Consider the following 26,089-nt stretch of genomic DNA (forward strand, 5'->3'; position numbering starts at 1 on the left):
ACTGACTTTTGCCAGCTGTCAGGAAAATTGTCTTTTGGCTATTTTGGGGAGTAGCTCTCGATCTGGGTGGAGTAGTATCTTTTCTTGTGTCCAAAGAGGTCACTCAGTACTGCCAGGAATACTGTTCTCTTTGACCTGGCTGAAACCTGGCAAGACATTTGAAAGTTTTTTTTATTTTCATTTATTTATTTTTAAATAAATAGCTCTATGGTAAGAAGTTAATCAGATTAGAAGCTGATATTCAGGGCCTGATAGGATTTTTTTTTCTCTTTTTAGGACTTTTCCCCTCAGCTAAATGAAACTATGTACCCAGAGGGGATAAAAAATATTCCAAAGACAAACAGCTCTAAATCTAGAACATAGGCATCTTTTGATCTCCATCCTAGCTAAAGATTTTCTCCCTGATGTAAACAAGCAAACTGAAGATATAGTGGGATGGTTAACTCAGGCCCTTGACAGCATTCACATTACAAACCAGTTCTTTGATTAATTAAAAACAACTGTTCTACAAATTGAAGACAGCTTGTAAAACCTGTCTTACAGACTGAGTCTTTAGGAAACAGAAAAAGTCTACCTATCCTTTTCACAAATCCCCAAATCCCCCCTAATTCATCTCAAAATGCTTACAGATACTGCAAAAAGTCTAAATTTAGGAAACAAAAGTTCTGGGAGAAACTTGCATTCTTTCTTTGTGCTTTTGAGATGTAAACGTTCTACCCTGTCTACTCTAGAAACAGGATCATCTCTGAAATGCAGACTTCAGGGAAGTAATTCTTAACAGAAGGTGGGGAAAAAAAAAAAGAGATAAAATCTATTTGGAAACTATGTAAATGAAAAATCTTAAAAGTTTTCTCCACAAACACTAGGAAAAAATATAATCCATCTGAGCAGGTAAATTTAACTTACTTCGTCTGCCAGAAACACAATGTGGCTACAGCTGTTCCATTATAAACTAGCGAGTTTTACATTATCATCCCCGTGTTAACTGAAAACCGGGTTTGCCTCTTGGTGGGTGTCCAGCAAAAAGACACAACCAAGCCAAAGATCAGGAGAAAGAAGAATTTATCATTTACAGCAAGTAAGGAGGACACTGGGGATCTTTCTTATAGCAACGTCTCCCTGAAAACCAAAACTGGGTTAAGTTTCAAGCTGAGGATACAAGCATATTCATCAAGGGGCTTGTCGGCAGCCTTAAGTGAGTAGGTCGTGGGACCCAAATCAAAGTTCACAATAACCTGCGTGTGTGAGGTAAGAAGTAAATGTACGCATGTGCTAGTAGCTTGAGTCAACATTATGAACAGCACGCATGCGCTGGCGTAATAAAAGGACAAGTGCGTACACCTGAGCGCGCTCGCCACCCGCTTGTGCTGCAATAAGGTGCTGTTTTGCGCCATGTCGGCTCCTTGTGCCATCTTCCAGCTGGGTAGCTCACCTCCTGGAATCCCTCTCCAGCTTCCCACCGCTGACAGGGCTTGAGTGATGAATTCAAAATACAACTGGGACAAAGGTTGACAGAGCCTGAGCTTTAGTTGATTAAAGTCATGAGGGTCAAAAAAGGTCAACATCATTATTTCTTAGGTTCCGACCAGTCTGGGATCTTATCATATAGTTACCATCCTTCACAGGGTGGGAGCCTTAGTTCCTGCAGAAGAACTCGAAGATGTATAATTATGTATATCCCATAAGGAGGAACTAGGACCCTAAGGGGCCTTCTCAGGACAGATTCCTCCCCCATACCCTTTGCTTTAGCTCCTCTCTGAGGCACATTCCTGAGTTGTAAAGATGCTAAAACCACCACCAAACTGAAGATGTTAACTACTTGATGACTAGGAGAACGAAGCCCCCAGGCCTACTGGCTCCTAAGAATTGATGATGCTAACCCCTGTTATCTTACCATCAACCAGTCAGAATTGTGCATGAGCTGATTCCATACCTTCGGATTCCCCTCCCTCACTTTGCCTTTAAAAATGCTTTGCTGAAACCCATCCGGGAGTTCAGGCTTTTTGCACACTAGCTTCCAAGACTCCTTGTCTGGTGCCTTATAATAAACGCCACACTTTCCTTCACCACAACCCAGTGTCAGTAAATTGACTTTACTGTGCACAGGCAAGTGGACCCAAGTTTGGCTTAGTAATACTACTTGGTTTCAATCCTTGCTTTTCTTTGATTCTCCTCAAATTTGAGGAGAACAGGTGTTAGACAAGAAAGGATCAACAATTGCGTGAGAGGTTAATCACAAACTTGGCAGAGGAACTCAGTTTCAGTAACGCTGAGATAAGCTAAACGACAGATATTCATTGACTGTCCAGATCATTTCAAAATAAGATAAAATCCTGAAACATTAATTACTGAACATAGTTTTTAACCAGTGTTGGTTTCATTTTATAGAGGAACTAAAGAGATTTGGGTTTATTAGTAAACATGTTTTGTATGACATTAAAAAAATTTGCTATGAGGTAGAATATATACTTCAAGAAACTGTAAAATGTATTCATAATTTGTCAGTTCACAGAATGCTAGTGTAACAGACAGGCTACAATTGCTTACTTTTTAGTTTTCACTAGTAGTTAAGGATTCTAAGGGTTAAAATACTAATCAAAACTATTTTGAAATAATAGGGGTGAAAAAACAATTGTATATGAAAACTAGTTAAGGAAAGTAGGATGTTTTTTGATAAGGACAGCTGTGGAGGACATGTTTTGTTTTGTTTTTTTAAGTTTTTTTAAAACCCCACTTAACTGAGATTGATGTCCCACTATACTCTAATTTGCATTCCCTTCACATAATCTTTTCCTTTTCTGATTGACCTTTCCCATTTATTTTTCTGTGAATTGCCTGGATGTGTACTTCATTGCTTATTTTTTCCTATCAGTTTGTTATAAAATTTATTATTGCTTTGTAGGAGCTCTTGATCAGTTCCCTTAACCAAACAGGGAAATAATTTACAAGACCTGAAAGGTGACATAATTTTTTAATGTTACCACTAACTCAACAAGAATCATTATCACACAAAAGTGAATAGAAGTAGTTTTAAGGTCACCAACACTGAGTTTACTCAGTGTAACTAATTTATTGACATGTACACTAAAAACATTCAGTAAATATTTAACATATTCTTGTAGATTTGGACTTCCCATTTTTGAAAAAGAATCTGTTAAATATGCCCAGTCTATGACTAACTCTTTGTCATTAGCAAAGCCTTTCACTTTATCCAGGTTTTTCCCTAGTAATATTTTCCTTTTTCTCCATAAAGAAAAATAAAACTTTGGTCAATATTTCCCTGACAAATTCTGTACTGGTAAGTCAACCTTTAAAAGCACTTTCCACCCATCTTACTAATTTACTTTAAAAAAAAAGAATATCCAAAGCATTGTAAGCCCATTTTTGATGCAATTTTTCTTACCACCCACTGACTATATATAGAACATAAAGATGCAAAGTGTTAAAGTCTGCTCCATGGCTGATTGAATGTGCACAATTACTTTAATGCAGTCTGCTATTTCCCACTATTTTGTCGGCTACATATTTGATTCTATTACATATGTATTTTTTTTCGGGAGATACCATGCTTCATAAAAATACTCACATGTATTTCTCAGAACATCTTTACTACACATTTTACCATCAAGTACAAATTAGCCATCTCATTAAAATCGCCCCCCACTGTCTCCATCCATCTGCATGGTAATGACAATGCTTAATCATTCTAGAAACTCAGCTGTAAGGATGCATTTGGATGACACTAAAATCTTTCTTGTTCCCATTTGATTTTCACATTAGCCACCTTGTTTACTGAGTCAGTCAAAGGCATATCTGGGTTATCACTGCAGGTTTTAACTGATTTCATTTGTGATATTGTAACTCACTACAGTGTATGTACACATCGGTTTTAAAATAGTCTATTGTGATGACTAAATATCTTAATATGAAAATTATCTCCTTTAATGATAGCAAAAAAGTGTCTTATTTTTGTTATTGTGATCATTTAGTACCATATCATTGTAACACTAGTGTACAATTTGCTGGAAGACCAATTATTATTGTGGTCATATAAGACAGAAATGGTTATTTCATTGTGGGGTTGTTGACATGATAAAAGGAGATGATCCAGAATCTTTAGCAAAGGCATTCTAAAAGATAAGGGAGGAGACTAAACCCTGGCTATCTACAAAAACATTAAACAATTTTATATCAACTCTTCTTTCAAAGCCCAAGATATATGAAAAGAAACAAAAATTTGATCTGCAAAGAGCTTTTAAACTACTCTGATAATGAAGCATCCATTTAGCTTTGAAATGGTCTGTTTCCCCATTTATTTCGGCGAATGGACCAATGAGAAGGATTGATTGCAGTACCTAATGTCAGAAACTTGACACCTTCTTTTCTAAAAATATTTAAGAGCTGCAATTTTCTCTCTCATCCTTGATCTTCACAACAACTCAAGCTGGCAGCAGCAGGTGTCCCATTCTCAAAATAATAGGTAGCTCCTTAACCAAGCCAGTGTTTGGAAGTATCCATTATAAGGGTTCTTTCAAACTAATCAATGAGACAAGAAAAAATATTTATTTTGAATATGGAGCACAAATAAAAATACCATACCCAAATGTGAAATGCACGGTGGTGTGTGTGTGTGTGTGTGTGTGTGTGTGTGTGTGTGTGTGTGTGTGTGTGTGTGTGTAAGATACTTTACCAAAATGAATTTTCCCATTTGCTAGAAATCATTCACTAAGATGAAAATTGTACAACTTTGTTAAATTCTTTGTGTCTCATTTCTATATAATTAAAATTTCAACAAAAGTCTCTAAGGAGATGGCTCTTATAAAACACTCTCTAAATCATGTGTCAAATTATGCAATTGACATTTTATTAGAAAAATAGTGTTTATTTTCAAAATTGCACTTTTGGCCTGTATCTGATTACCAAAGCAATGTATTGTAGGTCATTTGGAGATTATAAACAATTATAAAAAATAATAATTCCAGAGTTACTTGTAGAATTCAATCTTTTTACAAAGTATTAATATGCCATTAATACAGAATGGGATATCAAACAGTATCCTGATATTTCTTCTCAAAATAAAATGAGAATTGTTTCCATGTTGTGAGGCCTCCATGAAGCTGTTATTCCAGCATGTTACTCTGTAATGTTCATAAATTTTCCTCTATTTTTGGACTTCAATTTTTTTCCCTAATAAATGCTATTATAAACAATGCCTCTATATAAGGATAAATTTTGCTATATGTATTTTAAACCATGAATAACAATGTTATAATTTAAATCCTCAATTCACTTTTTCCACTATTTTGCTTAAAACGTTATATTAAATTCTCTAACAGACACATAGATCAATGGAATAGAATAAAGAGCTCAGAAATGAACCCACTCTTGTACAGTCAATTACTCTATGACAAAGGAGGCAAGAATATACAATGGGGAAAATACAGTCTCTTCAGTAAATTGTGCTGGGAAACCTGGACAGCTACATGCAAAAGAATCAAACTGGACTATTTTTTCACACCATTCATAGAAGTAAACTCAAAATGGATTAAAGACAAATGTAAGCTCTGAAACTATAAAACTATTCAAAAAACACATAGGCAGTGTGCTCTTTGGTATAGGTCTTGGCAATATTTTTTTAATCTGTCTCCTCAGGCAAGGGAAACAAAAGCAAAAATAAACAAATGGGACTACATCAAAATAGAAAGCTTTTGCATAGAAAAGGAGACTATCAACAAAGGGAAGGGGCTGCCTACTAAATGGAAGAAGTTACTTGCAAAAGACAAATCTGATAAGGGATTAACATCCAAAATATATTAAAAACTCAAACAACTCCACATCAAAAAACAAACAAACAAACAAACAAAAAACCAAAACTCTAACCCAATTAAAAAGTGGGCAGAGGACATGAATAGATATTTTACCAACGAAACATACAGATGGTAAACAGACACATGAAAAGATGCTCAACATCACTAATCATCAGGGAAATGCAAATCAAAACCACAATGAGATGTCACCTTGCACCTGTCAGGATGGCTATTATCAAAAAGAACAAATAAGTGCTAAGGAGGATGTGGAGAAAAGGGAACCTTTGTGTACTGTTGGTGGTAATGCAAATTGGTACAGCCACTATGGAAAACAGTATGGAGGTTCCTCAAAAGAGTAAAAAACAAAAAACTACCATGCCATCCAGCAATTCCACTCTTGGGTATTTATCCAAAGAAAACAAAAACACTAATTCAAAAAGATATATCCACTTATATCCACTCCTATGTTCACTGTAGCATTATTTATAACAGCCAAGATATGGAAGCAACCTAAGTGACCCATCAATAGACAAAAGGATAAAGAAGATATGTATACACAATGGAATATTATTCAGCCGTAAAAAAGAATGAAATCTTGCCAACTGCAATAACATGGATGAATCTAGAGGGCATTATGCTAAGTGAAATAAGTCAGACAGAGATGGACAAATGCCATACAATTTTACTTACATGCGAAATCTAAAAAACAAACCAAATGAACAAACATAACAAACAGAAGCAGAGTCATAGATACAGAGAACAAACAGTTGCCAGCAGGGACTGGGATGGTGGATGAGAGAAATATGTGAGGGAGATTAAGAGGTACAAACTTCCAGTTACAAAATAAATGAGTCACAGGGATGAAATGTACAATGTGGGAAATATAGTCAATAATAATATAATATCTTTGTATGGTGGCAGATGGTAACTGGACTTATCATGGGGATATTTTGTAATACATAGAAATATCAAATCACTATATTGTGTTCCATGGACAAACATAGTGTTGTAAATCAATTATACTTCAAAAACAAACAAACTCACAGAAAAAGAGATCAGATTTGTAGTTACCAGAGGCAGAGGGGTAGGGGTGGGAGGTTGGGGGAAATTGGAGGAAGGTGGTCAAAAGTTACAAACTTCCAGTTATAATATAAACAGTACTAGGGATGTAATGTACAAGATAATAAATATAATGAAACTGTTGGGTGTTACACATAAAAGTGATTAAGAGAGTAAATCCTAGTAGTGCTCACCACAAGGAAAAAAAAAAAATTTTCTTTTGTTTTGTATCTATATGAGATGACAGATGTTCACTAAACTTATTGTGGGTAATCATTTCACGGTGCATGTAAGCCAAATCATTACACTGTACACCTTAAACTTACACAGTGGTGTATGTCAATTACATCTTAATAAAACTGGAAAGAAAAAATGTTACATAAAAGTTTCACACTGTGATCTGTATTTTTATCTGTTTATCTACACATTGCTCCTGGATATTTTTTCTTTAATGTACTTCAGGCTTTTGTCATTTAGTACATAAAATTTCGTGAATGCTCTCTTCTCTTTGTGGATTCATCCTTACCTATATAAAATAACTCCTTTTCCCATTTAGTACTTTTGGTTCTCAATTCTTTCTAGATAATAGTATAACCATCATTGCTTTCTTTTGTCTACTTTTTGCTATTATATATTTTATCCATCCTTGATTTCTAGTCCTTTATTTTGTTTAATGACTATCTCTTAAAATAAAGTTTAACCCATGTTTATTACATTAATGGATCTACTTGTTGTAATGGTTTTCTGGTCTATTGTAAGCTGCTGCTTTTTCCTGTATCTCCTCCTCCTTTCTCTTCTCTATTCCTCCTGTCCTTCCTCCCACCCCTTTCTCTTCCTCCTCCTTCTTCATCATTTTCTTCTTTTGCACTTCTTGGCTGCTATATTTTATTTTCTCTTTTCTTAGTTTTTTCCTATATGCTTCAAGACACTATTGATCTTTGTATTTGCTAGCCTCATAATAGCTTATGCAGTTTCTGTATTGTCTAGTATACAGAGGTACTGGAGGACAACACCACTGGTCTGGACTCAGACTGCTCAACTCAAATTGCAGTTCCATCTCTTAATAGTTCTATGACACAGTATTAATATTTTCTAGATCCCACTGTTCTTATCTCTAAAAGCTGCTAAATTCATCACACATCTCTTTGGACTTCTCTTTGTACCAAATGACACACTGCATGTAAATATTTAGAGAAATATCTGGAACTGAGTCATAAAATTAATAAATATTAGTACTATTTTCATTAATATCATTATTAGTAGTAGTATTAAAATAATAGCTAATAACAGAATCATCAAGAGGCTCTAGATTGGGTTTGGGAAATACTGATACACAGTCATGCCTCTTTTCCATCATTTGCTGTTCTGAGTTCAGAGGTTTTCATGGCCTCCTACTCTCATGTCTTTGAATTGTTTTTTAGCTTTGCTGTTTTTTCGCATGCAGTAAGTCAAATAGACTTTTTCCAAAAGGTTTAATGTATCCTACAACTTGCAGATTTTGCTGAGATTTTGACATGTAAGTTGGTATTATATTTTTATTTTTAATATTATCAATTCAAAAAGCTTTATCTTGAGGAGAAGGGAAGAGCATTAAATGCACAGGCTCAGTCTACTATTTTTAATTACAAATTTAAAAAACTTGATTTCAAAGAGAATAATAATATAGTTAACCAGGAAAAAAGTGTGTCAAATTCACGCTTACTTGAAAATACTGATCATTATTACTGATTGTGTCCAGAAACGATTTTGGTTCCACATCAAAGAAGAGTGAGAGACAGAAGGATTTTTTTTTAAACAACTATCTTATTGCTTCCTAATGTGTGAATAAGCAGCTCTGAAGATCTTCATTCTGATCTGTGCTCTCTCTATAGGATTAAACCCACTCATGTCATCTGAAGTGGGGAGGAATAGTACTCTGGTAAGTCTGATGGTTTGTTTCTAGCATTCACACTGTCTCAGAAATTACATACATACTTATTAGCACTTTCTGAATCACCATAACTAGTCAGAGGTAATGTAATCTCTCCTCAAGCCAGTAATAGTACACTGTTTTTAAAGTTAACTTGTCCTCTAAAAATAAATAAACCTAATTACCTGCCCTCCCAACCAAAATAAAATAATTAAATAATACAATAATAAATAAATTAAAATTTAAAAAAAGAAATACCTGAGAAGATGATAGTTGTCATGTTTAAAACAAGGTACGAGAATTGAACTGTGAGATATCTGATTTAAATCTTTTACCTTACTTTTATTTTTAAAGTAACTGTAGTTTACCATCCATACTATAAAAGGTACATTATTACTTGCTGTACCACATAGCTAATTTTGTTTACTTTTGGCGCCAGATTGCACTTTAATTAAGAACATTTCCAGAGAACCACAATGCCGAAGTTTTGCTTTTCTAATTAAAAGAAAAAGCATAGTAAGCTGTTTTTATTAGTAATGTGAATGATACTATTAAGAGCAGATAGATTTAGGGAGTAAACTTAGACTAGGGTGAACTTTAGTGCAGAGTACACAAAACACAGTGCACACTAATTGATTATTTCATGGTTGCCAAATATTTTTACACAGATATGTAACGTGAAGTCCTGCTTTTGCTACCTATTCTAAAGCAACATGTCTTAAAATTAGAGATTGTATGCTTTATCAAAAATGGAAATAAAGTCATATAAACTGTATGTTTGCATGTGTGCACACATGAAGAGAGAAAGGAATCTATGTGTAAATATACATTCATAATAGTGTAGATGAGAAATCATCATAGCATTATTTTTTTTAAGTAATGGACAAGAAAAAGCTGAAATTGGCAACAAAATCAAGCTGGGTAGATAGATTTTAATATGTTCCTACAAAAATTATTATGCAGTCAATAAACACATCCAAGATATATTATTAAGTGGGGGGGAACAAGATGTGGAATAGTTTGTAATATATATTGCTATTTGTAATGTCCACATACAATTTTAGCATCTTTTCAGGATCTGAGTAAGCAGTTTTGAGGGTCACTTGGTAGGCTAGGCATGCACTCTCTGTGGATATGTTTCTATTCCAGGCTGAGCTGAAGCAAGTGTTACAGTAAAGGCATAGAGAAATAGTTGATCTTTATTTTTTTTTTTTTTTTTTTGGAATGTAGGATATGTAAGAAACTGTTAATAGTGGGAAGTTGGAAGTAAGATTTTCATGTTTATTGCTAATAGTATGTGAATTGTAAAAGCATATTAAAGTATCAATAGGCAACTTAGTTTTTAAAATAAAAGGTTTTAAGGAAATTTAATCAATTTCAATGTTTTAGTCTCGCCTAGACAGACTTTTTAATATAAACTTGAATGCATCCAGCTTTTAAAAAGACTAATTTCAATAAAAAATTTAAAAAAATTTTCTCTTACCAACTTTCAAATATAATCATTAACTATAGTCACCATTCTGTACATTTTTAATATGTATACGTATATCAAATCATTTTTGTATACCTGAAACTCACATGTCAATTATATCTCAATAAAAATAATTTAAAAGGTAAATAATTGCTACATTTTTCTAAATTATCCTTTGTTATATAAGCAGAAATTAATTTTTCCTTCTTACAAGGAGAGAAATATGAGGAAAATATGTAGTTCTGTAAATCAAAAGATGAACTTTTCTACAGAAGTCAGTATTGCCTAGTATAGAGTTATCTCTATCACAGAAAGCACCTGCAGGACATTCTGGACACTTGCAGACCAGAGGCTCTGCCTGTGGGAAGGAGGCTGGGCTGCAAGAGGAGAGACCACTGTCTCTGTTCAACCAAGTGTGCAAGCAGGCTGCCCGCCAAGAGGGGCCTCTCGGCTGCCACCTGCTGGCTGACCCACAGCCTCTCCAGCCTTCCTGCCTGGCCTGTCCTCCTGTCCAAGCTTGCAACCAGTCCTGGGGCCTGGAAGTCTGCTATGTGGGCCTATAGCATTTGGGGGCCAGGAGAGGGTGTCTGGCCAGTGCCCAGGGCTGGTCCAAGCACCCAATGGGTGTGCAATAAATACAGACCAATAGGAAAAAACAAATAAACAAACAAAACAAAACATAATCAGATTTAAAGACTGCTTGATCATATTCTGATATGATTCCAAAATACTCTCTAGGACTAAAATACTTCTGAAATAGATGTGAAAACATGTTAAAACACAAGGATTTATGTTTAACCTGCTGCTGCAGAAGTCAGTTTCAGGTTGACATGCTTTGATGTAGTGAAGCCTGCCTAATAGATTCCCATCAGTCTTTTGTAAGATTTTTTAAAGTGGTTTTCATTCCTATTGGAAAGATAACAGAAAATGATTGACAATACATATATATATTGTTTAGGACTCAAATTGCTCTAAGTGGAAATAATTGTGCTAATCAGAAATATTTTATAGTCGTGAACAGAAATTTAATATATGTTTAAATGATTCCTAGAAACTCACTGGAATGCATATAGATGCATGTTTACAGAAACATTATGAGCACTGAAAGTGAGGAGATACGTTAGGTGAATTTATCTGTTTACTGACTGAGCACGTGCTGTGTGCAAGTCACCTGGTGAAGCTGCTCGCACCAGGTAGCTGCTGTGTAAGGGCAGGTCAGCCGGAAGCAATTGCCAACTGGCTGAGAAGATTGTTTACTATCAAATTCTTATACTGACTGTATAAGCATATGGGTGTGTATGTAGGAAATGTGTAAATAAGTATCTTGGGGAAAAGCCTTAAAACTATCTTCAATCAGAAGTCCATCTCCACACTCAGGAGAGAGTTGGATTTTGCTCATTGTCAATAACTGAAGGGTCTGAAGTTTTACCCTCCCTCCATGCTACAGGTTGGCTTGCCATCCTCTCATGGATGTTGGCAGGTGTCACAAGACTCCTGCGTCAGAAATAAAGGGCTTTATTACTCACGGCACAGCAAGAAATTTGAGCATATTATGTGTATGTTGGTTCTCCTGGCCCGCAAATCCCATGAAGGTGATGCAGGGGCAGGCTCGGGGGTACAGCCGACACCGTGGGTTTGCATTATAGCTGAGGAGCCCTGAGCGTAGGAAGCCCCTATACTTTAAAGGGAGCTGCTAGCAAATCTGTTCAACCTTTGCCTCAGAGGAAGACATTATCCTTATTACCTTGCACAACAAATAATTCCGAAATTTGCCCCTGGAAGAGGCACAATCTCTGTCTTCTGATGCTGTGTGCTATACAAACATCTATGAAAAGATAGTGCAGAATGGAGGATCTCTCTTTTTTTTAATTGGAGTGTAGTCAGTTACAATGTGCCCATATCTCCAATAACAGTATGGAATTATAATAAATAATAATCTGACTGTAGATTGTTATTGAAACCAATTCAATATTTATTCCATCAAGGAGAGTATGAGAAAGTAGAAATATATTCCAAAATACATAAAAATATAGTTTTTTCCTCTTTTAATCTCTGTCACTTCCCAGGCAGTGGTGTACTGCGGTGTGTGAACACTCAGACTACAGATGTCTACCTTCAAATATATTTGTAATTTTGCCCATGTTACATTTGTGAGGTTATAAGGTTTTACAATATTTCAACAAATAGAGAAGTGACCTAAGAAATATTAGATTAAAATATTAGAGTTTGATATTTCTTACTTTCTCTTTGATTTTTCTCTCTAGGAAAATCAACATGATGACCTTTGAAAATTAATAGCAAGTATTTGGCTCTTTATAGATCTCACATCCCTCCCTTTCTTTTCCCATTCCTCATTCTTGCATGATAATTGCTTAGATTTACATAAATTGGTTGTGAAAATACTCTTTTTTCCTACCTAATAAAACTTCATACTTTCCCAGGAAAATTGATAGAATATAGCTCTGTGGCTTTAAGAGGAAGTTCACAGTAGACAAGATAAAAGTAAGTCTGGAAATAAAGTCCTTGCTTTTGGATAAAGATAGTCAGCTGAGGCCTGGTAGTTAAATTAAATTCCAATGGCATAGTCCAGAGAATAAGCAAGGAGTGTTATATGCTCGTCTGTTAGTGAGTATCTTCTGGCTGAACTTAAGTGAATAAACATCTGTTTTACTTTAAAATGTTACATAAAAACAATACTTACAATATTAGTTTCCTTTTTTATATATTTAGAAAAAAACTACTTCATCCCTTTCTGAACATTCTGCAGATTAACGGTGGTAGTCAGGCTACACAGAAGAATGAGGCTACAGTAAACTGAGGGTAGTTGCAGACTTTGTTCCTGAAATAAGACGTCATCCATAGGTATTTCGGTTTTTTCTATAGACTTTTTTGTGTCAAATCATTTTGAGAATCCTTAACTCCTTTCCTTCTGCTTCTTCAGTCTTGAAAACTACCAGCTGGACACTCTGGGTTCTCATTTAGACCTGCTGTAATTTCTAGACTTCATTTAAACATTTAAAAATGGCTCAACAACTTGCTTGTACTTAAAAATTTACACTAGAAATAGCCAAATCCTTGAGTTTTTTTAAAAAAGAACAGAGGCACCTCCACGGTCTGCTATGTGGCTCCTGAGAGATTGATACCATTTAGGACCACGGCAACAGACAGTGATGACGTTAAAGTTTAAACTTCTCTTTATCAGTAAGAAGAAATAAAATGGAATAAAATGAACAAAGGCTTTGGAGGGAAGGACAGTTTGCTATTCAAATAGACGTGTTAGGATTATCAGGCTATTTAAACAATGAGTGTGCAAATTTTAAGTTATCACTGAAAAGTAACAAAAAAGTCGTAGAGAATAACTCAGAAAGAAAAAAGACTGCCATTTTTATTGTTAAGAAAAAGTCTGTTTTCTGTGCTAGAAGTTTCATGTCTTTAAGGTTATCAGAGAAGTAGGTTTGAAATGCAGTGCATTCCAGTAGCAGAAGAGAGTAAAGGCGTATAGATAAATTTTCGAGGTGAAAGTAGTCATATTTTGTGTCCCAGCCTTCACATCTGACTGGCAGAGCCATTAATGCTCGTAGATATCAACGCAAATTATTTTTATTTATTTATTTTTATTATGACCCTGAACGAGTCTCTTAAAGGTTAGGAGCACGGTGCGTTAGAGTTTTCCTAGGAGCCCTGCAATCTGTGGGGGAGCTACATACAAGCTTTCTGTACTTTAATTTATTGCATCCAAATCCAATCTATCTTCAAATCCAATACCCAGGCAATATTCTTTTTTAACTTTTCAAGATGCTTATTCATCTTCTCACATTTGAGTATCTCAAGGTGAGGTTTATAGTCCTTTTTCTGAATTCTAATATGGTAAAACGGAAATAAACATGTCAGAAAGTAAACCACTATGTACCCAGTAGAATAGATAAAACGAATAACACACAAATATGTAATGATCAGGAAAGAGTTCCTTCACATATTTTTCCATCATAGTAATCTGAATTTTCTTTTACCTTTCCATGTTTTATGGTCATATAATTTAAATGCATTTAATATATATGTACTGAGCATTTATGGCTAGTCATTGTGTGTGATGGAAAAATGAACAAGGCAGAGATCCTGACCACAAGAACCTTGAGATTCAATAGGAACCATAAAATATATATGTGGAGGTGTGGAGAGAGAATATGATATATTTATCATGTATATAATATTAATATATAATAAAAAGCAGGATATAACTTGCCATATTAATTACAAAGTAAAGATAAAATTAAATTACATAATGTAAATGAGTCAGATAACACATTCTAACATATTCACTAAAAATTTGGAAGACTACAGAGAAGGCTGGCCATTAACCTCCTCTGGCAGTGGTGGGTAGACACAAGATTTATACAAACTCCCAAGCACATGTGTGAGTGAATCACTGGCTTTGGTGCTGCAGAGAGGGGAGCTCATTAGAACAGTTTTGTGTAATTTCTGTAGCCTCCTAATCTCTGAAAGGACATACTTCTCTGACCCTTGCTCTCCACACCCTCTGATAGTTCTCTAAGTACACCTAATGTTCTGTGTTCTAATCCTTTTCAAAATACTAAGGGTATTTGGAAATAGTTATTTTCTCTAACACTTTGAATATGACTAAACCCTGACTGACAACAATTTATGTCCACATCATTAACTGTCTCTCTCCATGTCTATCCATAACCATATCTATACATAGTTATCTGTTGATGAAAAGGAGTTATTCAGAAATGTCAAAATAAATGCTAGAATTGCCTTTGAACAATGATTTCCATGAAACCAAAGAGTTCAATTCATATATTATTAAAAATTTTTCCAAAATATCTATCTTGGCAAACTACTATAATTCACAATAGTGTGTAATTCCCAGTAGCATGCAAAAAGCTGCTCAAAGACACATTTTAAATTATTTCTGGAATGTTAAAAATAAAATATTAATTTTAGTGTATATCCTTATAATTCTATTCATAATCAGAGAAAGAAGCAGAATCATTAGTTAAAGCAATATTTCAATATTCATGTGTCTTTCTGGAAATGATATGGCAAATTTTAAATTTATCATTATCTTTACATTTTTAAGTTACAGAATCCTATAACTGTACTCACTGCTTGTGAAGATAACATCTATGTCTATCATTTAAAACACCATATTGGTAGTTAAATCTATTCCCCAGGACTTTTGATTGGAATTTAATGCTGTCCTTGAGAAAGGACAGTTCACTGACTAAAGCAATAATTTCTTAGAATAAAAATCATAATTCTCTAAAACCTCCAACAGATTTAGAAGTATATAATGTATGGGGGCTAATATCAAATCTGAAAAAACATAAAATAGTTTATAAACTGTTGAAAGGGATAATTGTATCACTTAATTATTATTGATGGTTTATGTAATTCCAGACAACTAATATTCACAGTCTCCCAGACCAGACTATGTGCCTAGAGACTAAATTACCTTACTCTTGGGTCCTATAGGAAAGTGGTGGCCCTTTGTATTCCTTTTTTATTCATATCTGTGCTTTCACCTGATATACAACTCTTCTTGAAATGTCCCTTTGTTCTCCCACAGTAAACATATTGCCACAATCTATTAAACGACTCTGCTATATTCTGAGTATCTTTGTAGGACACAAATATGATCAATATGACTTAGAGAGCCTTTTCTGTTCAAGTTTCCTCTTTGCCACCAAGCCATAGATCATGATAGCTGGCTCTTCATTCTCTCTGTTCTAGAGTTAATTACTTATAATTTCCTGAATGGGTGAAGTTGTCTTCAGAACAACTACAGAACTGTACTGAGCAGAGTGAAGGTGGAGGGGAATGGAGATGGATGCAGCTCTGGGAGATACTAAGGAGGCTGTAGTCACTCACACCCCCTCAGTTTGGAGCCAATTCTATTTTCACTTCCTTGGAAGAAATAGAACAGAGTTTCCCAAAGAAGTGATTTTAAAAGGATGCATGTGCCGAAGTGATCACTGACTACTGAGAGAAAGCATAGTTCTTCCCTCCACAAAAACACCACACCTGACAAATTATTTCTTATTCTTCAGGCCACAACGTATATGTCACTTCTGGAAGACCTTCAAGGCTGGAATGGAGGCTCTTGCTTTTGCTTTTCCGTAACATCTTGTACCTTTGCCCATTTGATAGTACTGTCTAATAATGCATTTTTCAAAATTTACTTTTATGACCAAAATAATATGTTAATATTTTTGTTCCAATAAATTGAAGTAATGTCTTTATTACAGTAACATGTTTATAATTTACAAGTGATCTACCCAGGGAATTATATTCAATATCTTGTAATAACCTTTGATGAAAAAGAATATGAAAATGAAAAAAAAGAAGTGATCTATCTATTGCCCCTAACTTGTTGTAGAGAACTGCTCACAGGGCATTTATATACACTAGAGAAAAGTTTTCATTACTTTTCAACTCAATCTGTTTTTATCTATTTTAAGTATGTGGCTTCTCCATGATAATTTTTTGAAAAAATTTTTTTTCCACTGGAAGTTTAAAGACTAATGAATCGGATAAAGTATAGCAGAATATGTCATTACATGCCTGATGTTTTAGCAAAGAACTGATACATGGCATTCAGAGTTGAGAACAGACAGGTTTTAAGAAATGTGTTATAGTAACTTCTTTTGAACCAAATGTCCTTCTATACAATACATTTAAAAATACCTTAAACTATTTTATCTTCTATAAATCATCATCAAATGTCTATGTTTTTAGACCAATAATCACAAATTTTATAACAACTTACTAGCTAATGTAGTCAGACCCTTGTCTTGTTCCTCTTTTACAAACTGTGGAATTTGGTTGACCCTGGAATTGCTCTCCCTCCTCTGCACCAGTGTCTGAATTCAGCATCCTCAGTTGGTTTGACCCAGCTATCTTAGTGAGTCTGTCAGCTTCTAACGTGTCTCTGTTCTTGCCATTGTGGACTGTGGATTCCAAAAGGAACTTGGAATGAGACAGAAAGGAGGCAGGGCACAGCCATTCAAGGAATGCCACAGCAATTAACATCAAAATGGAAAGATTCAACCCCCAGTAGGCCTTGAGGCACAGTGTTGCTGGTTTTTATGGGCTTGGTGGCTTCATATTCTAATAAGTGGAAGGACCAGTCTAAGGGGAAGGGGCTGGGATTCCCAGGAAGTTGGCCATTTCCTACCCTTTGACCTTTTGTGGCTAGCCTTGGGACTGTCATGGTGCCTGTGGGAGTTGTTCTTCACCATGTTAATATATTACAATGGGCATATAATGAAGCTCAAGATCTACTAGAAGTCAAATTTCCCACTATCTTGAGCCTCAAGGCCTACTGGGGGTTGAATCTTTTAGCATTTTGATGTTAATTGCTGTGGCATTCCTTGAATGGCTGTGCCCTACCCTCTTCCTGTCTCACGAAGACTTTCTCTTCAAGCAGTACGGGGCCTGGTCTCCCTCAAGGACTGCCCGGAATCTTGCAGAAGATGGCTTCCTGGTCTCCGTGAGGTTGCAGGATACAAGGATCCTGATCTATTTAATAGTTCCTTTAGGTAAGATAAGTTGAGCCAATAGTAGCCAGACATTTTTATTCTGCTTATGTGTTAGAAGAAATTATACAGTTGAGATTGAGCCCCCCTTTGAGGAGCAAGACTGATGCAAAGCTGGTTCTGTTTTTTCCTTCTATTTTAAAATAATTTTAGATTTTTAGAAGAGTTGAATAGCTAGTGTTCTTGCATACTTTTCACCTAATTTCCTTTAATGTTGGTATCTTGTATAACCACGGCCATTTATCTGCGAGTTTCATTTTGATGGGCAAATGTTAGTAGAGAACTTAGAGCTTCTAAAATAAGCATCCACTCTTTCATTCAATGACTATTTATTCAATGCTTCAATAATCCCATTCACTAGATTAAAATAGAGAGTAGCCCAAAGAGATAGTGTCAGGCACTGTTCCAGGTGCTGGAGATAGCACAATACGAAAGACAAAACCCCTGCACTCACTGAGTTTACTCATTAGAGTGGGGGACAGACAACAGACAAGACAAATAAATGATATAGTATAATGGATTATGCTGAGCAGTACTGGCAAAATTAAAGCCAGGAGGGAGATGCACTGTGCCGGGGACAAGAGATGAAACTAAATAATGTTGTCAGGGAAGGACTCAGTGATGTTAAATTTATGCAAAGGTATGGAAAAGTTTCATTCTTGAGCCTTGCAAATCTCCTGAGGAATGCATTCAAAGAAAAAGAACAGCAAGAATGAAGACCCTGAGGCAAGAGCTCTGGTAGAAAACTCAAGTAACAAGGAGCAATATTATTGGAGCAAAATGATTAAGGCATGCCAGGTAGGCTCCTGCCTTTGAACTTTAGTGCCTACTGTTCCCTCTGCTCAGAACTTTCTTCCTCCAGAGGTACACTTGATTAAGTTTTTATCTTCCCCTACTATATGGGCAAATCACCTTTTCAATGCGACTTACTCTAACTACCCAAATTAATACTGCAGCTGCCTGCTCCCCCGTGCACCACTAACAGCCTGGCATTCTGCATCCTTCTTACCCTGACCTACTTTTACTATTCTTCATAGAATTTCTAATAGAAAATATAATTTATGTTTTCCGTTGTATTTGTCATTTACTGTGTTTCTTCCTTGCTTGAATGTAAGCTTATGAAGGAAGGCATCACTTCTGCTTTGCTCAGTAATAGACATCACACATCTGAAAGAGTGTCTACCATGCAAATACATTTGATGAAGAAATCAATGAATGAATGGAGAATGAATAAATATTTGTTGAAGAAATAAATAAGTGAATGGAGGGCTTTTAACCAGAGGAATGCCGTAATAACTTAGATGTACAAAGTAGCCTTTAGGAGAGTAATTATGAAAGCATGGGTACAAGCTATGAATACAGGGAAGAGATATTGGTGGCTTAGACCAGGGTGGTAGCTGTAGAAATAGAAATGTTGTCAGCACCTGGATATAATTTTGCCAAAAAATGGGATGTAATTTATAAGACAAAGAGAAAAGTTGAGTATTTTGCCAAGGACTTTGGTTGAAACAGCTAGAAAGACAGTGTTTCATTTAACTGAGTTCAATGGGAGAACAGATATGGGGTGGCAAGGGGAATCAGGAGTCCATACTGAATACGATCACCAAGAGAATAAATGGGGACAGAGAAAAGAAGTCCAAGGATTGAGCCTGGGCACTCTAATATTCCGAGATTAGGGGTAGAGGAGGGACCAATGAAGACTAAGTAGAAGTAACCATTTGGGCAAGAGGAAAATTGTAATGTCCTGGAAACTAATAGTGGGAGTGATTAATTTTGTCAGTTGTTACTGATGGGACAAGTAATATAAGGTATTTAATGAATATTTAATATTGATAGAGTAAGATGGAGGTATTGGTAAGCTTGGCAAAGCATTTGACACCCTCCCCCACACACAAACACACACACTTCTTCCAACACACATCATCCAACCTGTCTCCTTCTGGCATACCACAATCACTGATGATACTGGTTTCAAAATCATTTATTTCCCTCATTTATAAAATGGCATTGAATTTATCATCTTAAACTTTCATTGATTGGACCTCTGGCCAGTGAGTTTCCAGAATATGGCTACAAGTTGCTTACTTTTGATTTGAAACAACAACACAAATACACAGGCCATGTGTGAATCAGAAAAGCCTATTTCGGCAACACCTTTGCTGTGTATCATTGATCAGGGCCTCTCTGGGCTTCAATGTCTTTTTCCACAAACTAAAGAGAATAGATTAAATTATTTAGAAATTGTCAATCCTTCCAAGCCTGAAGGGAAATCCTAGGACATCAAATGCCCTGTGGCTCAAATACTGATGTGAGAACGGATTGTGCAGAAAGGAGCAGAAAATCCAGAAAGAACATATGAAAATGCATCAGATAAATTTTGCCTTTAGTCAGCCATGGGCACCAGTCTCCATTTACGTGAGCTGTCTCAGGAAGTTTACAACTCAGTATAAGCATTAGAGTTTAATTTCACCACGAGAGCTCACAAATTTTATGATAGTGCATATTGTTACTACTGAAATCTCATTAAGATCTGCTGTTACCTAATTGAAGTGTGGAATAATGTGCAATGTTAATGAAATGACAATGACATTCAAATGTCATTGTGAAGATTTAGAGCAATAACAAGTTTCTAAAGAGTCTAAAATTTTATGCCACTGTGTATGATGGACCACTCATTTTATCAATAAATGTTTATTATCTCAATAAAATCAACTTAAATTATTTTAGGAAATGGAACAGTATTATATAATATAGGTAACAGATAATAATTTACCCTCATGTATTATCTTGTTTTAAGTGAGTCTATCAATTAAATTAATATTTTATATGTATGCAATCTTATTGAAAACATTGACTTAACATTATTTAAACATCCTCCCAAATTTTCATCTATTTTAGGCATGTTAAAAAAGGTATTTCCTGGCATTCAGTCTTTACAAAGGAGAGGAAAAGTCACATAAAAAGTTTTAAAATCCACCAAGTTCAAGATTATTCTAATAATCTTTACTATGTATTTTATAGTTTCTCTTGACTTCTGTGTCCCATCCTAACATTGAACGAATGGGCCCTAAATGTGCATGAACCTGAAAAATAACGAATTGCTTACTCATTTGTATAGCCCACGGTGTAATACCTTTGTTCACAAGTGGTCTCAAACGTTCGTTAATTGATATGTAAAACTACAACATTCAATCCTCAGGACAAAAAAGTCTGGGCATTTAAATTAATTTCTCCTCTTAAAACACATTTTAACTGATGACATCAGAGACTAGAGGTGACCTGGGAGCCTAGAGGGAAAAGCCTGTCGTTACACAGCAGCAGATGTGATTAGTACTTGTAGACCACATTGATAGACATCTATTTTGATTTCTTAAGTATGTAAAGGCAAATCCACATACAATGTATGCTTTAAAGTTAATTTTTAGGAAAAACCCATGTATTTTAACCTAACATTTATTATTGAATATCATCTTAGCTGTTACTTATTTAAGTTTTTGACTGCACAGTTATTGACAGAAACTTCATGAAAACCACTTCTATTTCCCTAAAGTCACGCCAGTGGCAGTGTGACTATCCTGTGCTGCACTGCACCACACTTTATAGAGGAGTGTCCACTGCACAGAGACAGCAGACAATACATCCCCTTCCTATGACATTCCCCTTGGACAGACATTCACAGTCCCTGACCTTCCACATATTTATTTTTCTCATCTATAAAATGCTAGCTATTAATTTATTCAACAAATACTACTTTTGTGACTATTCCATGCCAGTTATTATTCTTGACTGTGAAACAGTTATAGACAGTTTTCAACAGGACAGATGAGGTACCTGATTTAAAAAAATTTCATTCTATCATAGGTGAAATACAGTAAACATACATAAGAAAATATCACCTACTAGTAACTCCTATGAAAAAAGAACTTTAGATGCAGTGGTGATTAAAGGCCTATTCGGAGGCATACGAATGAAGAGAAGGCATGAAGATTTATGATAAAAATATCACCCAAAGGGGTAGCAATCTTAAAAGCCCTGAATTGAAAATAATTTATTCTATTTGATTAACACAAAGAAGAATGTTTGGCAGAAGGGAGAGGTGATAGAAGATGAAGGAAGAGAGGGAGGAAGCAGAGCTGTAGGACCTTGAAGGAAATTGAAGATAGTTTAAATTATACTAACACATTTGAAAACCATCAGTAACTCTTTTACTCTTAAAAAATACTAATAGGTTTTAGAGCAGTTTTAGGTTTACAGAAAAACGTAGTGGAAACTATAGATTTCCCGTATATCCCATCAACTATGCCCATCATTCATATAATTTGCCCTATTATTAACATCTTGCATTAGTGTGTTATATTTGTTTCCATTGATAAACTAAAACTGTTGCATCATTAACTAAATTCCATAGCTTACATTGTTTCACTCTTTGTGTTGTACATTCTGAGTTTTGATAAATATGTAATGACGTGTATCTACCATTGCAGTATCATACAGAATATTTTCACTTGCCTAAAAGTCTGTGCTCCCAACCCATTGATCTCTTCCTCCCTTCTAAGGGCCCCTGGCAATCACTGATCATTTTACCATCCCCACAGTTTTGCCTTTTCCAGAATGTGTGATTATTAGAATCATAAATTATGTAGCCTCCTCAGGTTGGCTTCTTTCACTTAGCAATATGCATTCAAGGATCCTCCATGTCTTTTCATGGCATGAAATTCATTTCTTTTTATAACTTAATAATATTCTATTGTATGAATGTATCCATTCATTCACTGAAGGACATCTTGGTTACCTCCAAGTTTTCACAATTATAAACAAAACTGTTATAAACATCCTTGTGCAGATTTATGTGTGAACATAAGTTCTCAGCTCATTTAGTTAAATAGCAAGGAGGCAGTTATTAGATTGCATGTTAAGAGTATATTCAGGTTCGTAAGAACCTGTTAAACTGCATTCCAAAGTGGCTGTATCATTTTGCATTCCCACCAACAATAAATGAGAATTCCTTTTGCTTCACATCCTTGCTGGCATTTGGTGTTGTCAGTGTTTTGGATTTTAGCCATTCGACTAGATGTGTACTGGTATCTAGGCCTATAATCCATTTTGAGTTAATTTTTGTGTATATTTGTTAGAGATTGTTCTAATTTTATTTTTTTACATGTACTTGTCCAGTTTTTACAGCACCACTTATTGAAGAGATTATCTTTTCTCCATGGTATAATCTTTCCTACTTTGTCATAGATTAATTGACCATAAGTGTGTGGGTTTATTTTTGGACTTTCTATGCTATTCCATTGATCTATGTGTCTTTGTTCCAAACAGTACTGTTTTGATTCCTATAACTTTGTAGTATAGTCCAAATCAGGGAGTATGATTCCTCCAGCTCTGTTCTTTCTCAATTGTTTTGGCTATTTGGGGTCTTCTGTGCTTCCATACAAATCTTAAAATTATTTGTCCTAGTGTTTTGAAAAATGCCATTGATATTTTGATAGGGATTGCACTGAATCTGCAGATTGCCTTGGGTAGCATGGTCATTTTAACAATATTGACTCTTCCAATCTAAGGACACAGTATATTTTTCTATCTGTGCCATCTTCAATTTCTTTCATCAATGGTTTTCTAAGTACAGGTCTTTTGCCTCCTTAAGTATTCCAAGGTACTTTATTCGTTTTTGATGCAATGGTAAACGGGATTGTTCCTTTATTTCTTTTTCTGACAGGTCATTGTTAGTACACAGAAATGTAACAGATTTCTGTACATTTATTTTGTAGCCTGCAACTCTACTGAAAACCTGATTTTAAAATGGGTAGAAGGACTGAATAGACATTTTCCCAAAGAGGAAATACAGATGGCCAACAGGCATGTGAAAAGATGCTCAATATCACTAATCACTGGGAAAATGTAAATCAAAACCACAGTGAGACATCACCTCACACCTGTCAGAATGGCTATCATCAGAAAGGACACAAATAACAAATGCTGGTGAGGATGTGGAGAAAAGGGAACCCTTGTCACTGTTGGTGGGAATCTAAATTGGTGCAGCTACTGTGAAAAACAGTATGGAGGTCTCTCAAAAAACTAAAAATAGAACTACCATATGACTCAGCAATTCCACTGCTGGGTATATAGCCAAAAAATCCACAAAACCACTAATTTGAAAAGACACATGCACCCCAATGTTCACAGCAGTATTATTTATAATTTCCAAGATATGGAAGCACCCTAAGTGTCCATCAGCAGATGAATGGATAAAGAATGTGTGGTATAAATATATACAATGGAGTACTGCTCAGCCATAAAAGAGAATGAAATTTTGCCATTGGCAGCAACATGGATGGACTTGGAGGGTATTATGCGAAGTGAAATAAATAATTCAGACAGAGAAACAAATAACGTATGATACCACTTACATGTGGAATCTAAGAAATACAAAAACTAGTAAATATAACAAAAAAGAAGCAGACTTACAGATATAGAGAACAAACTAGAGGTTACCAATGGGGAGTTGGGGGTAATACAGAGGTAGGGAATTAAGAGGTATAAACTATTAGGTATAAAATAAGCTACAAGGATATATTGTACAACATGGGGAATATAGCCAATGTTTTATAATAACTATAAATGGAGTATAACCTTTAAAAATTGTGAATCACCATATTGTATACCTGTAACTTACATAATATTATACATCAACTATACTTAAATTAAAAAAAGAAAACAGAGGGACACTTGATTGTATGAATTCTTGTTTGTCAAATGTTACTCTGCTATCTCAAGAATGGGTTGTAACGGCAGTGGAAAGAGGATAGGTTAGGAGAGAGATTCTGGAGGATTAGTCAAAAGAAATTGCTAGTACTTTGTGAAGTGAGGATGAAAGAAAGAAAGCAGGACACAATGATGCTCTAGCAATCTGAACATAGGGAATGAAGACAGACAACCTCTTACAGTCACAGTCAGCCCGAGGCTCCGTGACTTTAACGTTACCTGTGAAATCTGTGTGGTGTTAAAATCATGGGGGGCGGGGGCTGCTTGTTCATTTCTGCTTCTATTTTTTGTTGCTTTAAAATCATTGATTTTATAATTATAAATTTTATTTTACTGTAAGTTGTATATTATTTTAATGGCTGTGAATTTATTCTACTAACATCCCATGACTTAGGTTAATTAGAAAACATGAATAAACACCCAGGGAAGATGTGTCCTAAAGATATTAACCTAAGTACCTTAACCATCTTTTCAGAATGACAGTGGCAAGCATGGTGGGCAATATTTTGCCTGTGACATTACATTCAATAATTTCTTACAATGTAGATCAAAATATCTTAGTTTCGTGTTAAACTTGAATTAAATTATTTCTGGTAATTTTCCAAATGTTAAAAAAAAATGGTACTGTATAGAGCTGCAGTGTTGATTAACACTTTTAAAAAGGTTGAAAAATTAAAAAAAAAATAATAAATTTTAATAGTAAGTTCTTCATAAACTAAAACTTGGGAAGAAATTTGTCACACTAATGATAATAATCTTGTACGAAACAGAGTCCACTTATATAATTAGGTAAAAATCACAAAGGAGAAAGTAACAATTGCTGCAATTGTAAAATGAAATGCCCATCCTCTAGGGAGGGATGATTACAGTTTCTAAGAAGATTGATTTTAATTTTCCTTTTATTCTGGGAACATAAAGACCATAATCTTTGGAAGCTTGTTAGTCAAATCCACTTTACTACTATCCACGCAGGTGACAATGGGTGTTCCTGTAAAAAGTCAGGGTAATAATCCTACCTGGATTGTAGTAAGGCTTCCCCATATTCCTTCCCTTAACCTTTTATATGCTTCAGATCTCTTTTGGGCAATACTTGTCATGAAGCAACCAAAAGATATGTGATTGCCATATTGTGCAGAAATGAAATTTACTAAGTTCTACCAACATATTTCACTTGCAATAACTGTAATCCCTTAATAAGTTTATAAATAATATGTCTATACAGGCAGTTATATAATATTTACACCCAAAAAGGCTGAGGAAAAAATGTATGTTTTATGCAAATCATGTGTTCATCAAATAAAAGCAATGAAAACTTTATGTTTGAAGTAGTTTCCATTATGTATTTATTTATAACTGTGTTATAAATAAATAACTATATTTATATAAATAACTATATAAAGGGATAACTACCCACCACACAATTACCCTCAGAAAGCTTGTAATCTCAATTTTAAATTTTGCAGAAAATGTAAAAGTCATTTAGTTTCAACTATGAATTCAATTCATGAATCACCTCTAA

The 26,089-nt window shown here is 35.0% G+C and overlaps 1 long non-coding RNA gene across 13 annotated transcripts in view; it reads right to left on the reverse strand.

Moving 5' to 3' along the window:
- The window catches only part of LOC105078446 (uncharacterized), a 618,316-nt gene that overhangs the window by 475,270 nt on the left and 116,957 nt on the right, over window positions 1-26,089 (reverse strand). The window lies entirely within an intron of this gene.

Source organism: Camelus bactrianus, chromosome 6 (genome assembly GCF_048773025.1).
Source record: "Camelus bactrianus isolate YW-2024 breed Bactrian camel chromosome 6, ASM4877302v1, whole genome shotgun sequence".
NCBI classification, from domain to species: domain Eukaryota; kingdom Metazoa; phylum Chordata; class Mammalia; order Artiodactyla; family Camelidae; genus Camelus; species Camelus bactrianus.